General features: G+C 50.2%; 1 protein-coding gene across 2 annotated transcripts in view; it reads right to left on the bottom strand.

Annotated features, from left to right (window-relative positions):
* SEZ6 (seizure related 6 homolog) overlaps positions 1–5801 on the bottom strand; it is a 42562-nt gene extending 36761 nt beyond the window's left edge. For both annotated transcript variants that reach the window (XM_048518897.1, XM_048518898.1), the window contains exon 1: positions 5659–5801. The gene's annotated coding sequence lies outside the window, so the exon portion shown is untranslated. The remainder of the gene's footprint in view (positions 1–5658) is intronic.
* Between the last annotated feature and the right edge of the window lie 7064 nt (positions 5802–12865).

The raw sequence follows: 12865 nt of genomic DNA, 5'->3' as shown, positions 1-12865 counted from the left end.
CATTGTTTTAAACAGCAGTAGAATTTGGTGGCAAGAAAGGCATGCTACAATTTCTCAAACTGCTTGCAAAACCCACATTCACCACCAGCGTGGTGTAGTGGTGAAGAGCAGGTGCACTCTAATCTGGAGAACCGGGTTTGATTCCCCGCTCTGCCACTTGAGCTGTGGAAGCTTATCTGGTGAATCAGATTAGCCTGTGCACTCCAACACGTGCCAGCTGGGTGACCTTGAGCTAGTCACAGATCTTCGGAGCTCTCTCAGCCCCTCACAGGGGGTTTGTTGTTGTTGGTGGGGAGGGGAAGGCGATTGTAAGCCCCTTCGAGTCTTCTTACAGGAGAGAAAGGAGGAATATAAATCCAAACTCTTGTCCTTCTAAATGGCAGGAAGCAGAAAGGAATAAATTGACATTCTTTGCAATGGAAGGAAATGAGCAGCAGGGTCTCACAAGAGACACTTGTTTAATTTGTTCATAAACGATCTGGAATTGGAGGTGGGCAGTGGCCAAGTTTGCAGACGATACCAAATTATTCAGGATGCTGGAAACCAAGGCGGATCATGAACAGCTGCAGGAGCATCTCTGGAAATTGAGTGAGCGGGCAGCAATGGGGCGAACGGAGTTCACTACGGGTAAGTGTAAGGTAATGCATATTGCAGGGGTCTGCAACCTGCAGCTCTCCAGATGTTCATGGTCTACAATTTCCATCAATTGGCCATGCTGGCAGGGGCTGATGGGATGTGCAGTCCATGAGCATCTGGAGAGCCGCAGGTTGCAGACCCCTGGCATATTGGAACAAAAAACATCTGTCTTTAAATATGCAAAGATGGGGTCTGAGTTGGCTAAGACCGAGATCAAAAGGGATCTTGGGGTCATCTGTTGTTTCTATTGTTATTTTTGATTGATAAACTGCTGTCCTTGTAAAACGGACTCAGAGTGGTGTACCACAATACACCAGAAAGCTCAATGAAAATATAAACCTGTGGCAAGGATAAAAAAGGCCCAGACAATACAGGGGATTATTAGGAGACTGAGAATGGACAATTATACACTGGTGCTCTGCCCTGCAGCAAGGGTATGTTTCCTTTGGGGCAGAGTGTTCATTGCAGCTGGGCTCACGCTTACAGCGCTGCAGATCCTGGAAGCCCTGTGATTCCCAAGAGTGGGCAAATCCTGATTTTCTCCTGACTTTGGGGTTTCTGCTCCTTTGGGTCTCTCCTCTCCCCGCTCCTCGCAGACATGTCCGGGGGATCGATGGCTGGCTTTTTCCAAAAACCCCAAAATGAATAATAACGAGGAGTTGCAACAGTGCTGTGAAGAATATTGATACAAATCAAAGAATATCAATATAAAATTTAAAGGGCTTAAAAAAAAACACTGGCAATCTTGCGATCGACGGGGAGTGACCAGAAGGGAGGGCAGGCAGGCCACGCAGAAGGCAATGGGGCACCTCCTCACAGGTAAACAAGGAAAAGTGAAGAGCCACCTTGAGTCTCTTTACAGGAGAGAAAGGTGGGGTATAAATCCAAACAACAACAACAACAAGAAGAACAACAACTCCTCCTCCTCCTCCTCCTCTTCTTCTTCTTCTCCTTCTCCTTCTTCTCCTCCTCCTCCTCCTCCTCCCACTAGATGCCTCCCGGGTGGGCCACCAAAGGCTCCCTATGCTGCTGTTCCCCAGGAATAGGGATTAAGTGGCACAGTCCCTTCGGTCAACCTTACCTCTGCCCCATCACCATGGCCACGGCTGTCAGAGAGTACAGTTTACTTAGGGAAACCTGGCAAGTAGGCAGAGAGCCAGCATGGCATTGTGGGCAAGAGCACGGATTCCAATCTGGAGAACTGGGTTTGATTCCCCACTGCTCCACATGAGCAGCAGAGCCTTTGATCTGTTCTGGCAACTGGTGGCCTTCCAGATACCTGATGGACTACATGTTCTGAGTCAGCCCCTGCCAGCATGGTCAATTGGCCATGCTGGCAGGAGCTATTGGGATTTGTAGTCCATGAACATCTGGAGAGCCGCAGGTTGCAGACCCCAATTGCATTTGATTCCTTGCTCCTTCAAAGCAAGGGTGACCTTGTTTCTGTGTGTGGGTGGTGGTGGTAGGGGGAGGTGATTGTAAGCTGCTTTGAGACTCCTTAAAGGTGGAGAAAAGTGGGGTATAAAACCCAACTCTTGTTCTTCACTGGCTTTGGGAACGTATTGTGTCCTGCAAAACAGATATTTGGATGTTCCAGAGCCTCTCAGTGGGATGAAGAAGAAGAAGAAGAAGAAGAAGAAGAAGAAGAAGAAGAAGAAGAAGAAGAAGAAGGAGGAGGAGGAGGAGGAGGAGGAGGAGGAGGAGGAGGAGGAGGAGGAGTTTGGATTTATAACCCCCCTTTCTTTCCTGTAGGAGACTCAAAGGGGTTAACAATCTCCTTGCCCTTCCCCCCTCACAACAAACATCCTGTGAGGTAGGTGGGGCTGAGAGAGCTCAGAAGAACTGTGACTAGCCCAAGGTCACCCAGCTAGTGTGTGTGGGAGTGTACAGGCCAATCTGAATTCCCCAGCTAAGCCTCCACAACTCAAGCGGCAGAGCGGGGAATCAAACCCGGTTCCTCCAGATCAGAGTGCACCTGCTCTTAGCCACTGCTCTTAGCCACTACGCCACTGCTGCTAAAAAGTGTCTCAACCCGAGTCTCTTGATCTGCCGACTTCAGGCAAAAGTTTGGCTGAAAATGCAAGGAACAGCCAACCCCAGTTTGTCAGGGCTGCATTCGGCCACCCACCTTCCAGGCTCACCTGAGGCTCTACCTGGAGCCTTTGGGTCAGACGTGGCAGCAGTGGTGGATCTTGCTGACCCGAGCCCTGTCGCTCCTGCCCTTGAGTGAGCAAAGCCTTCTTCTCAGCAGCCCTAATGAAGCCCCAGGGGAACCGGGGAAACAGGTATTGTGGAAATGTCGGCCAAATGCCACGTATATTGATTTGACATTTGCTGTGATGTGTTTCAGCGACGGGATGGCTGGCTGCATCCCTGAAATGAGATGTCTGTATTTGTAAGTGCTTATTAAAATGCAGGCCAGGCCCCGGTTCGCAGCGGCAGGTGGGGGGTGGGGGTGGGGGCAGAAGGGCCCCCATGCTTCCCCCTTCCTCTTCTGTCATCCCCACAGCTGTTGCTGCAAAAGGTGCTTATCTTATATTGCTGGGGGGCTTCATTTGGGAAGGCTGACATTTGCTAGTTCTTTAAGAAAAATGTAAGTCCATCCCAAAGTGTGCCAAAATATTCCACCAGCGGCTTGATTTTTGTGACTCCCCTCCCCACTTTGGTCAACAACCCCCCCCCCTGCCCCCACACACACAAATTGCCAACTTCTACATCAGCAAATACTCATTTCCTTTCATGTCCTCAAGACTTTGTCTCCTTCTTATCTCTCGGCTCCTATGGATTTTTTTTGTTTTGTTGCTGTCAAGTCACAGCTGACTTACGATGACCCTGCAGGGTTTTCAAACCAAAAGAAGTTAGCAGGTGGTTTGCTGTTGCCTGCCTCTGAGCACAGCCCCTGTTCTTCCTTGGTGGTCTCCCATCCAAGAACTAACTAGGACCGACCCTGCTTGGCTTCGGAGATCTGACAGACTCGAGCTAGTCTGAACGAAGCGGCTCTAAAAAGGAATTTTTTTCTCCCTTCTGATAAAAGTCAATGTTGCTGGTGAAGAAGAAGAAGAAGAAGAAGAAGAAGAAGAAGAAGAAGAAGAAGAAGAAGAAGAAGAAGAAGAAGAAGAAAAAGAAGAGGAAGAGGAGGAAGAGGAGGAGGAGGAGGAAGAAGAAGAAGAAGAAGAGGAAGAGGAGGAAGAAGAGGAAGAAGAAGAGGAGGAGGAGGAGGAAGAAGAAGAAGGAGGAGGAAGAGGAGGAAGAGGAGGAAGAGGAAGAAGAGGAGGAGGAGGAGTTTGGATTTATATCCCCCCTTTCTCTCCTGCAGGAGACTCCACAGGCTCAATCTTCCTTTGCCCTTCCCCTCACAACAAACACCCTGTGAGGTAGGTGGGGCTGAGAGAGCCTCGAGAAGCTGTGACTAGCTCCAAGGTCACCCAGTTACGCAGTGTGTGGGAGTGCACAGGCTAATCTTGAATTCCCCAGATGGGGCCTCCTACAGCTCAGGCGGCAGAGCGGGGAATCAAACCCGGTTCCTCCAGATTAGAGACACGAGCTCTTAACCTCCTACGCCACTGCTGCTCTTGATAGAAAGAGCCATCAAGTCCCCACAGGATCTTCAAGGCAAGAGACTTTCAGAGGTGGTTTGCCACAGCCTGCCTCTGCCTCGCGACCCTGGTATTCCTTGGAGGTCTCCCGTCTAAATACTTGCCAGAGTTGAGGCTGAGCATGTGACTGGCCCAAGGTCACTCAGTAAACTTCCATGGTGCGAGTGGGGGTTCAAAACTGGGTTTCCCAGACCCTAGTCTGACACCTTAACCTTTACACCATGCTGACTCTTTCATAGAATCATAGAGTTGGAAGCAGAGGTGGGATCCAGCAGGTTTTCACAGGTTCCCGAGAGTAGGTTACTCATTATTTGTGTGCCGAGAGGGGGTTACTAATTGGTGATTTTTGCCAATGCGATTTTTGGTCTTAGTTAATGCGCCCACCTCTCTCAGCACTAGCTGCAGAACTTTGTGAAGCAGTCTAGCAGGAGGTGCACTGGCAGCCTGGCGCCTAAGTGCTGCATTCGCTTCCCGCCCTATGACTGCAGCACAGTGGCTGCGCCCTGCCATTGTGCCGCCCCGCCAGGTGCCCCCGCCGCCCCCAGAATGCCCGGCTACGCCCCTGTCGTGCCCCACCCAGCCCCATTGGCGCTAAGCTACAGTTTGAATCCCACCACCATGGGAACCTGTTACTAACATGTTTGGATCCCATCACTGGTTGAAAGAGACCCCAAGGGCCATCAAGTCCAACCCCTGCCATGCAGGAACACACAATCAAAGCACTCCCGACATATGTTCATCCAGCCTCTGCTTAAAAACCTCCAAGAAGGAGACTTCACCACACTCCGAGGCAGTGGATTCCATTGTCGAACAGCCCTGACAGTCAGAAAGTTCTTCCTAATGTTCAGGTGGAATCTCTTTTCCTACACCTTTGAATCCATTATTCTCCATGACTCTAGTCTCTGAGGCAGCAGAAAACAAGCTTGTTCCCCTCTCTTCTCACATGACGTCCCTTCAAATATTTAAACATACCTATCATGTCCCCCCCTTAACCTTTTGCTTCTCCAGACTAAACATCCCTAGGTCCTCAGTCTCTCTTTCTGTAGGGCATGGATTCCAGACCTTTACCATTTCCTTTGGTTGCTCTCCTCTGGGACATCGCCTGCAGATAGATTAGTTATTACATGTATATGGATTATATGGATTAGCTACATGTATATCCTGTCTTTCTTCTATCATGGAACTCAAGATCCAGAACTGTCAGCCCTACAGTTTTCCCTTTCGAATGATTCCGCCTCTTCCCCCTTGCTGATCCTTCTCCTGCGAACTCAGGACATCCCAGGCCCCCCCCCCCTTTAATTTTTTCTTTAAACCTCAACTTTTCAGTTCTTACAATCAGTCTAACTTTTGCGGCAGGCAAAATTCAGCAGCCTGTCCAACAGATCCTGCCCCCCTCTGATGTGGTTTCCCTTTATTGGTCACTCACCCGGATCTCCACACCGTAGCCAGGATACACGGAAATGGTGTAGGCGCATTCAAGGATGTTTCCCTCAGAGGGTATGCCGGAAGGGTAAATGGGGAGGCCAGTGAGCCTTCAGGCTGTGCAGTGTAAGATTCCAAACCGCAAGGGACCCGCAAACAAAGAGAGAATAACAAGTTAGGTAGGTAGGTAGGTAGGTAGGTAGGTAGGCAGGCAGGTAGGTAGGTAGGTAGGTAGGTAGGTAGGTAGGTAGGCAGGCAGGTAGGTAGGAAGGAAGGGAGGGAGGGTAGGAAGGAAGGGAGGGAGGGAGGGGAGGAAGGGAGGCTTCATATCCATTGGGTAACAGGATTCAATGGCTGTCCCACCAGGACCTGCTTAAGAATTATTGTGACCCTGGCACAGTTCCGAAGAACTGTGACTAGCCCAAGGTCACCCAGCAGGAATGTAGGAGTGTGGAAACACATCTGGTTAATCAGATAAGCCTCTGCCACTCAGGTGGAGCAGTGGGGAATCCAACACAGTTCTCCAAATTAGAATCCACTTGGTCTTAACCACTACACTACACTAGCTTTCAGGGGCGGGATTTTGCCTAGTCCCCAAGACTGGGGGGGGATTTTGCCTAGTCTCCAAGCTGCTTCTGGGCTCTTCCTCCTGATTTTCCCTCTCCCCACCGGACAATTACAGGACTGAGACAGAAGAAGCCCTGAAATTCTTGCTCTCTCCTTTGCTTGGTTCAGAAACCATCAATAAAGCCTCCCTCCCCACATGTAACTGCAAGATGCTCTTGGACCTAAACTCTTTCCTACCCCTCCACGTTCACCGTTTGCACAATGGGGCCTCCACATAGATGCCCTTGACTTCTCTGAGCAACCGATCTGCTTCATATCTTGGCCCTGCTCCCCAACACTGAAGGCCACCTGCCCTGTCTTTAAATGTGGGTCTGCCCCCATTTCCATGTGCCATTGGGCCTGGGGGGCAATCTGAGGAGTGGGGGGGGGGGTTTCATGGTGTGGGAGACAATGGATCCCATCCCAGCAGCAGAGAGTGATTTCATCACCAGCAATACTTATGAATCCTGCCACTGCCTTTTTTCTCACTGGGTTTTGGAGTGACATTTTCCTGAAAATTATTGACAAGAGGTCAGATCCACGGTTCAAATCAAAAGGAAATTAAAAAGCTGTCTACAAATTCCTGCCCAAGACCTATCTGGTCAGGACCCCCACAAATGAAAGCCCGTGTTTTCTACCATGAGGACTAGCAACTTGTATTTTTTAAAAGGAAAAGAAGGCCAAGATTCTCAGGAACGTGCATTCTACAACTAGCACTTTCGCTCTGCAGTTTCTCAGCGTTCCTCACAGTCCACTGCATGCACAGGATGTCTTCTGTGACCCACTACAGCAAGGATCTTCAACACGGTGCCCATGAATACCATGATGTCCACTGGACAACTTTTTGGGTGCCAATCAAATGTGTTTTTAGAAAGTGGGTGGGTGCCAGATGGTCTAGCAACTTTACCCCTCCCCATATCACATCAGTGGCCATGGGGACCCTGCAACTCTATTCCACTTGGAAACTGGCAGCAACCCTACAAACAAAGCTTGGCCAGACTTCACTTGCTAGTCCTTAACCTTATACTGCTAAACCTTAAACTGGCGGCAAGTTACCAGGACGTTGCTTAACAGCTCACAGTGGGCAAAACCCTAGCTCTGAGTTGTCTAGCCAAAGGTTGGTTGGTTTGTTTCGAATACTTTTTATTTTATCAACAAGGAATTACAAGAAAGGAAAAGGGAGTTAACAAATGAAAAGAGAGATAAACAAGAACAAAGAACAAACATAACGATAATATAAAAAAAAAGAAAAAGAAAGACCAACGGGGAGAAAAACCAAAGAGAGGGAGGAGGCTGTTTCAAAGAGCTCTGCAGCTCACTCGCACGGCTGATCCTGGATTTTTTCAGAATTAGTCAGTTTAAAATCCAGACCCTTTCCAAACCATCTGTCAAATTTAAAGTCCCCAATGAGGGGAGGTGAGAGCTAAGAAAAACTTGCTCTGCAACTGGCAAAAGAACCCCTATCAGCAATGTGTAGCAGTGGCGTATTTGCCTAGGGACAAGGAGTACCTTCTGTCCCCGGATACTGCTAACCTGGTCACGTGGGGGGTGCAAAATCCCCCCCCCCCCCCACGTGACCAGGAAGACAGCAAGGCAGCAGGAAGTACTGCTGCCTCGTCGTCTTCGGGCACCCTTGACCCTGCCCATGTTGTCATTGACGTGGGCAGGGTCGAGAGTGCCCGGCTGCCATGTTCTGCCAAGCCGCCTTCACCAGCTGGGCTCCCCAGCTGGCAGCGTCCCATCTTGGCCTCCCCCCCTCTGCTGTCCCTTGGCCTCTGAGACCTGCTTTTATAAGCACTGAGGTTGGGGGCAAAGTGGGGGTGTGGCCCCAGGCACGGGTGGCAGTGGGGGGGCAGAGCCCTGCCCCCAGGAACGGGGGGTGCGCCTGGAGAAAATTTGTCTCCAGGCGCCATTTCCCCCCCAATATGCTTCTGATGTGTAGTTTGGGAGCACACAGAGACTCAACGAGGGGAAGATGTAATCCCACCGAAAAGATCAGCTTGGCTGGGCCACCGTGTCCCTTTCCTCTCCCGGGCTGCCAGGATTCTGGAGCCACCCGCTCACCTGTACCTGCCACAGGGACACCGGTGATCACTGTTGTGGTAGAAATGGTGGTCGCTGCCCTCTTTTCCTTTTCATCAGCTACAGCATTGAGGATGACAACTTTCGGCTGTGCCGGGAGGGTGGCAGGGGAGGGGCGGCTGTTGTCACCAGAGGCTGTGGATACAGTGGCTGGGCCCGAGTTGGAGAGACCACCCTGGGGAAAGACCAGTGCAGGGGTGGAAGAGGGCTGCACATGCTCAGAGAGCAGTGGGCTGGTCTGGGGTGCATCCTGGCCCAGTTCAGCCTGAGATCCCATAGCTGTGGTCAGCAGATCGGTTGTCAACGCTGGTTTGGCCATCTCTGGGGGCCTCTTGGAATTCCAGCCTTTGCCAGCTTTGCCCGCTGGGGCCAGAGTAGTCGCCGTCACCATGGATACCACAGAGGGCTCCATGGTGGTGCCCGAGAGGTCTGGGCCAGCCATGTTGTTAGCGGGGGCTAGCGCGAAGTCGGCATCGGGCAGGACGGGCCCAGGGCCGGCCAGGCCGGCCGCCATGAAGGGAATCTGCCGCAGGAAGTCTTTCTTCAAGAGCGCTTCATGAAGGAAATCCTCCAGCAGCGGGTGGTGGTTCAGCAGCTTCAGGGTGGGGGCTGTGGTGACAAAGTGGGCTTCGCGCTCCGGCTCGTCGGGGGTGGGGGGCACCGTCTGCTCCCCATCAGCTTCGGAGTTTTGCGATCTCTCAGCCTCCTGAGGGGAGAGGCCTAGAACAAGGAAAGACATGGTTAAGTCACTGACGCCAATAGAGATGATAGATAGATAGATAGATAGATAGATAGATAGATAGATAGATAGATAGATAGATAGATAGATAGATAGATAGATAGATAGATAGATAGATCGATCGATAGATAGATAGATAGATAGATAGATAGATAGATAGATCAGGGAAGGGTCCTTGGTATTCAGGATACAGGGATCATATTATCAGTTTCGCCAGCATGGCCAATTGGCCATGCTGGCAGGGGCTGATGGGAATTGTAGTCCATAACATATGGAGTACCAAAGGTTCGCCACCACGGTGATAGATGATAGATAGATAGATACCCTGTTTCCCCAAATATAAGACATCTCCTGAAAATAAGACGTAGCAAAGTTTTTGTTTGGAAGCATGCCCGACGAACAGAATACAGAAAAATAAGACATCCCCTGAAAATAAGACATAGCGCATCTTTGGGAGCAAAAATTAATATAAGACACTGTCTTATTTTCGGGGAAACATTTTAAATAGATATTTAATTTATATACCGCCCTCCCCCGGAGGGCTCAGGGTGGTGCAAAACATAGTAAATAAGCAATAACATTATAATACAGTAGGATTAAGCGAAGTAACAGTACCAATTTCACTAGCCCCACAATGGACCACCTATAAATAACAGGTGGGAGAAGGAGGGGCCATGGCACAATGGTCGAGCAGGTGATTGCCTCCCGGGTTCCATTTTTGGCATCTCCTCTTGTATCTGGGTTGCTAGCCTCCAGGTGCTGTCTGGAGATCCCCCCAAATTAGAACTGATCTCCAAATGATCGAGGTCAGTTCACCTGGAGAAGAAAACTGCTTTGAAGGGTGGGCTGTATGGTTTTATACCACACTGAGAAGAAGAAGAGTTTGGATTTATATCCCCCCTTTCTCTCCTATAAGGAGACTCAAAGGGGCTCACAATCTCCTTTCCCTCCCCCACCCCACAGCAAACCCCCTGTGAAGTGGGTGGGGCTGAGAGAGCGCCGAAGAACTGTGACTAGCCCCAGGTCACCCAGCTGGCACATGCTGGAGTGCACAAGCTAATCCGGTTCACCAGATAAGCCTTCTCAGTTCAAGTGGCAGAGTGGGGAGTCAAACCCGGTTCTCCACATTAGAGTGCACTGCTCTTAACCTCTACACCATGCTGGCTCTCAAGTCCCTTCCCTGCTCAAATCTCATCCTACCCAGGCATTAACTCCCCAGATCTCCAGGTATTTCCTAACCCAGACCTGGCATCCCTAACTTCATAACATGTCTTATCTTCAGAACTGCCTTTTTGGGTTCACCCCGACCCCATCTACAGACAGACCGATGCCTCTTGGAGTGCTGCAAGCCCAACCATGACTGAGCCCATGTTTGGTTATCTCTAAAAGGCCTTCTCCGAAGACGGATGGACATTTCACTTGCCTGGCTCACAGTCCTCTTTCTCAGCAGACGGGAGCCCTTTAAAAGGCCCTCCAAGCTCAAAGCCCTCACTAAATCTCGCCCCGTTAGTGTGGTGAGTAAAAAAATGTAGGGAGGACCTGTTACAGATTCCACAGTGCTCCGTTTCACACTTCAGCACCAGATTTTAGTACAATGCAGCTTTTGTTCTGGTCGGTAAGCTCCGGAACACGACGCGGAATCCATTTAAACAATTATAATTTTCTCATTTATCAGGCAAAGGGAAAGAACAAGGAAAAACAACAACCGAGACAAGCAGGTTGAAACGGGGGTACAAACAGGGCATGATTTACGTGCGCATACCCACACACACACACACACACACACACACACACAGAGCCCAGATGCTGACAGTTCTACAAAGCATTCTTCTGCCGACGCCGAAGTTCAATAAGCAATTAAGCAGTGATTTCTTTGAGCACAACTCTGTAACCATAATTCGGGGAAATGGCCAGGCCTCTCTATAGATGTGGTCCCCGAGGCTGAAACTTTCTAACGGGGCCATGTTCTAAGTAATCAAAAGCAGCTGCTTACAAAGACAAACGTCCAGAGATGTCTTACAGGTCATAGTTAAGGGACTCACAAAGGAGAAAAATAGCTCTTTGCCTTGCTGTTTAAGTGAAGAAAATAGCTCTTTGCCTTGCTGTTTAAGTGAAGAAAAAAAATGGGTTGGATCTGGGTGGAAAAGGAGCCAGTCTGAGTACATTGGGATTTGCTGTAGCCCAAGAGAACCAGGCTGGTCCTAAACTAGGAGAGAGGATGAATTAAGACAAGGAGGAGGAGGAGTTTGGAGTTAATACCCCACCTTTCTCTCCTGTAAGGAGACTCAAGGTGGCTTACAAGCTCCTTTCCCTTCCTCTCCCCACAACAGACCCCTTGTCAGGTAGGTGGGCTGAGACTAGCCTAAGATCACCCAGCAGGAATGTAGGCATGTGAAAACACATCTGGTTCACCAGATAAGCCTCTGCCACTCAGGTGGAGGAGTGGGGAATCAAACCCGGTTCTCCAGATTAGAATCCACCTGCTCTTCACCACTATACCATGCTGAAGAGGAGGAGGAGTTTGGATATATACCCTGCCTTTCTTTCCTATAAGGAGACTTGAGATAGCTTACAAACTCCTTTTCCCATCCTCTCCCCACACCTCCCCATAGAAATTTGCTCCGTGACCTTGGGTCAGACACGCACTCTCTGCGGAACCCATTTCACAGGTTGCTGTGAGAATACAAGAGGAGAAGAGCCCAATATAAGCCACTTGGGTTCCGATTTGGGAGAGCAGGGTACGCAATAAATACAGTTATCCCTTCCTCATCACTGGGTTTCAGAGCACAGCCACCCCCCTCGATCTGGACATCCGCGTAAAAAAATTTGACCCTCCCTTTGTACCAGAGAATAAGCCTGCATTTTCCTTTCTCTATTCTTTCAACTTTAAAAAAAACAAATTATGTTTTGTACATGGTATTACAAATCAAAATATGACAATATACACATATTTAATGCATTTCTGCGTGTCTAAACTTTCTCCGCCTCACGTCACACGGCGCCTGCAGTTTCCGCAAAACTTCCCCCCCCCCAAATTCCCAAAGAAACAAATCAAGAAATTTCAGGCTGCCTCTTTGCCAGCTATTCAAGCTCAGTCCTTTCCCCATAGTAACTTCCACCCGGAAGACCCTGAGAGATTTTATTTTCAGAGTCCTCTGATGGGGCTTAAGCCCTAGGCTTTTCTTGGGGGGCGGGGGTTAAGGTTGCCCCCCCCCAAAATTGTGTGAGGTTTTAATCTTGGCATGGAAAACGGCCTTGAGCCCCAAAGGAAAGGTGCAGGAGACTGTTTTCATAAATGAAGTATCTGACAACCGCCAGGGCAGGGCAGGAGAGGGGAGGGTGGCCCCAAAGGGGGTCGCCTTACAGAAGGAGGGGGTGGGGGGGAAACGTCTTATCGCCGCTCCGCAGGCTGCGCCTGGTGTCAAGCCTCATTCCCTGGTGCCGCTGCCGTTCATCCCGGCACATTATCTCCTAACTAAGCTATGCACACAGAGCCATTTAGAGTTGTTAGACTAAATGGAAGACTGCTTTCATTAGCCCTTAATGAGCCATCGAAAATGCCTCCCCGGTGGGTTGGCCTCCTTCGCCGTGCTGCGCCTCGCAGATTGGCGGGCGCCGCAGAGAGCCCGCAGGGCACCCTCGCCCCATGACATGCCCGACCTGACCCGGCCCAGCCGCTGGAGCACCCGCTGTTTGCATGGCACCACCGGGGGAAAGAGAACGGAAAAGGTAGAAGGCATTAGATTCCCTCCCGCTTCCAGATGTTGAGATCTACCTTTGGACC

This window comes from Sphaerodactylus townsendi, linkage group LG16, assembly GCF_021028975.2.
Source record: "Sphaerodactylus townsendi isolate TG3544 linkage group LG16, MPM_Stown_v2.3, whole genome shotgun sequence".
NCBI classification, from domain to species: Eukaryota; Metazoa; Chordata; class Lepidosauria; order Squamata; family Sphaerodactylidae; genus Sphaerodactylus; species Sphaerodactylus townsendi.
The sequence above is the reverse complement of the archived record's forward strand: the minus strand, read 5'-3'. Positions and strand labels throughout refer to the sequence as shown.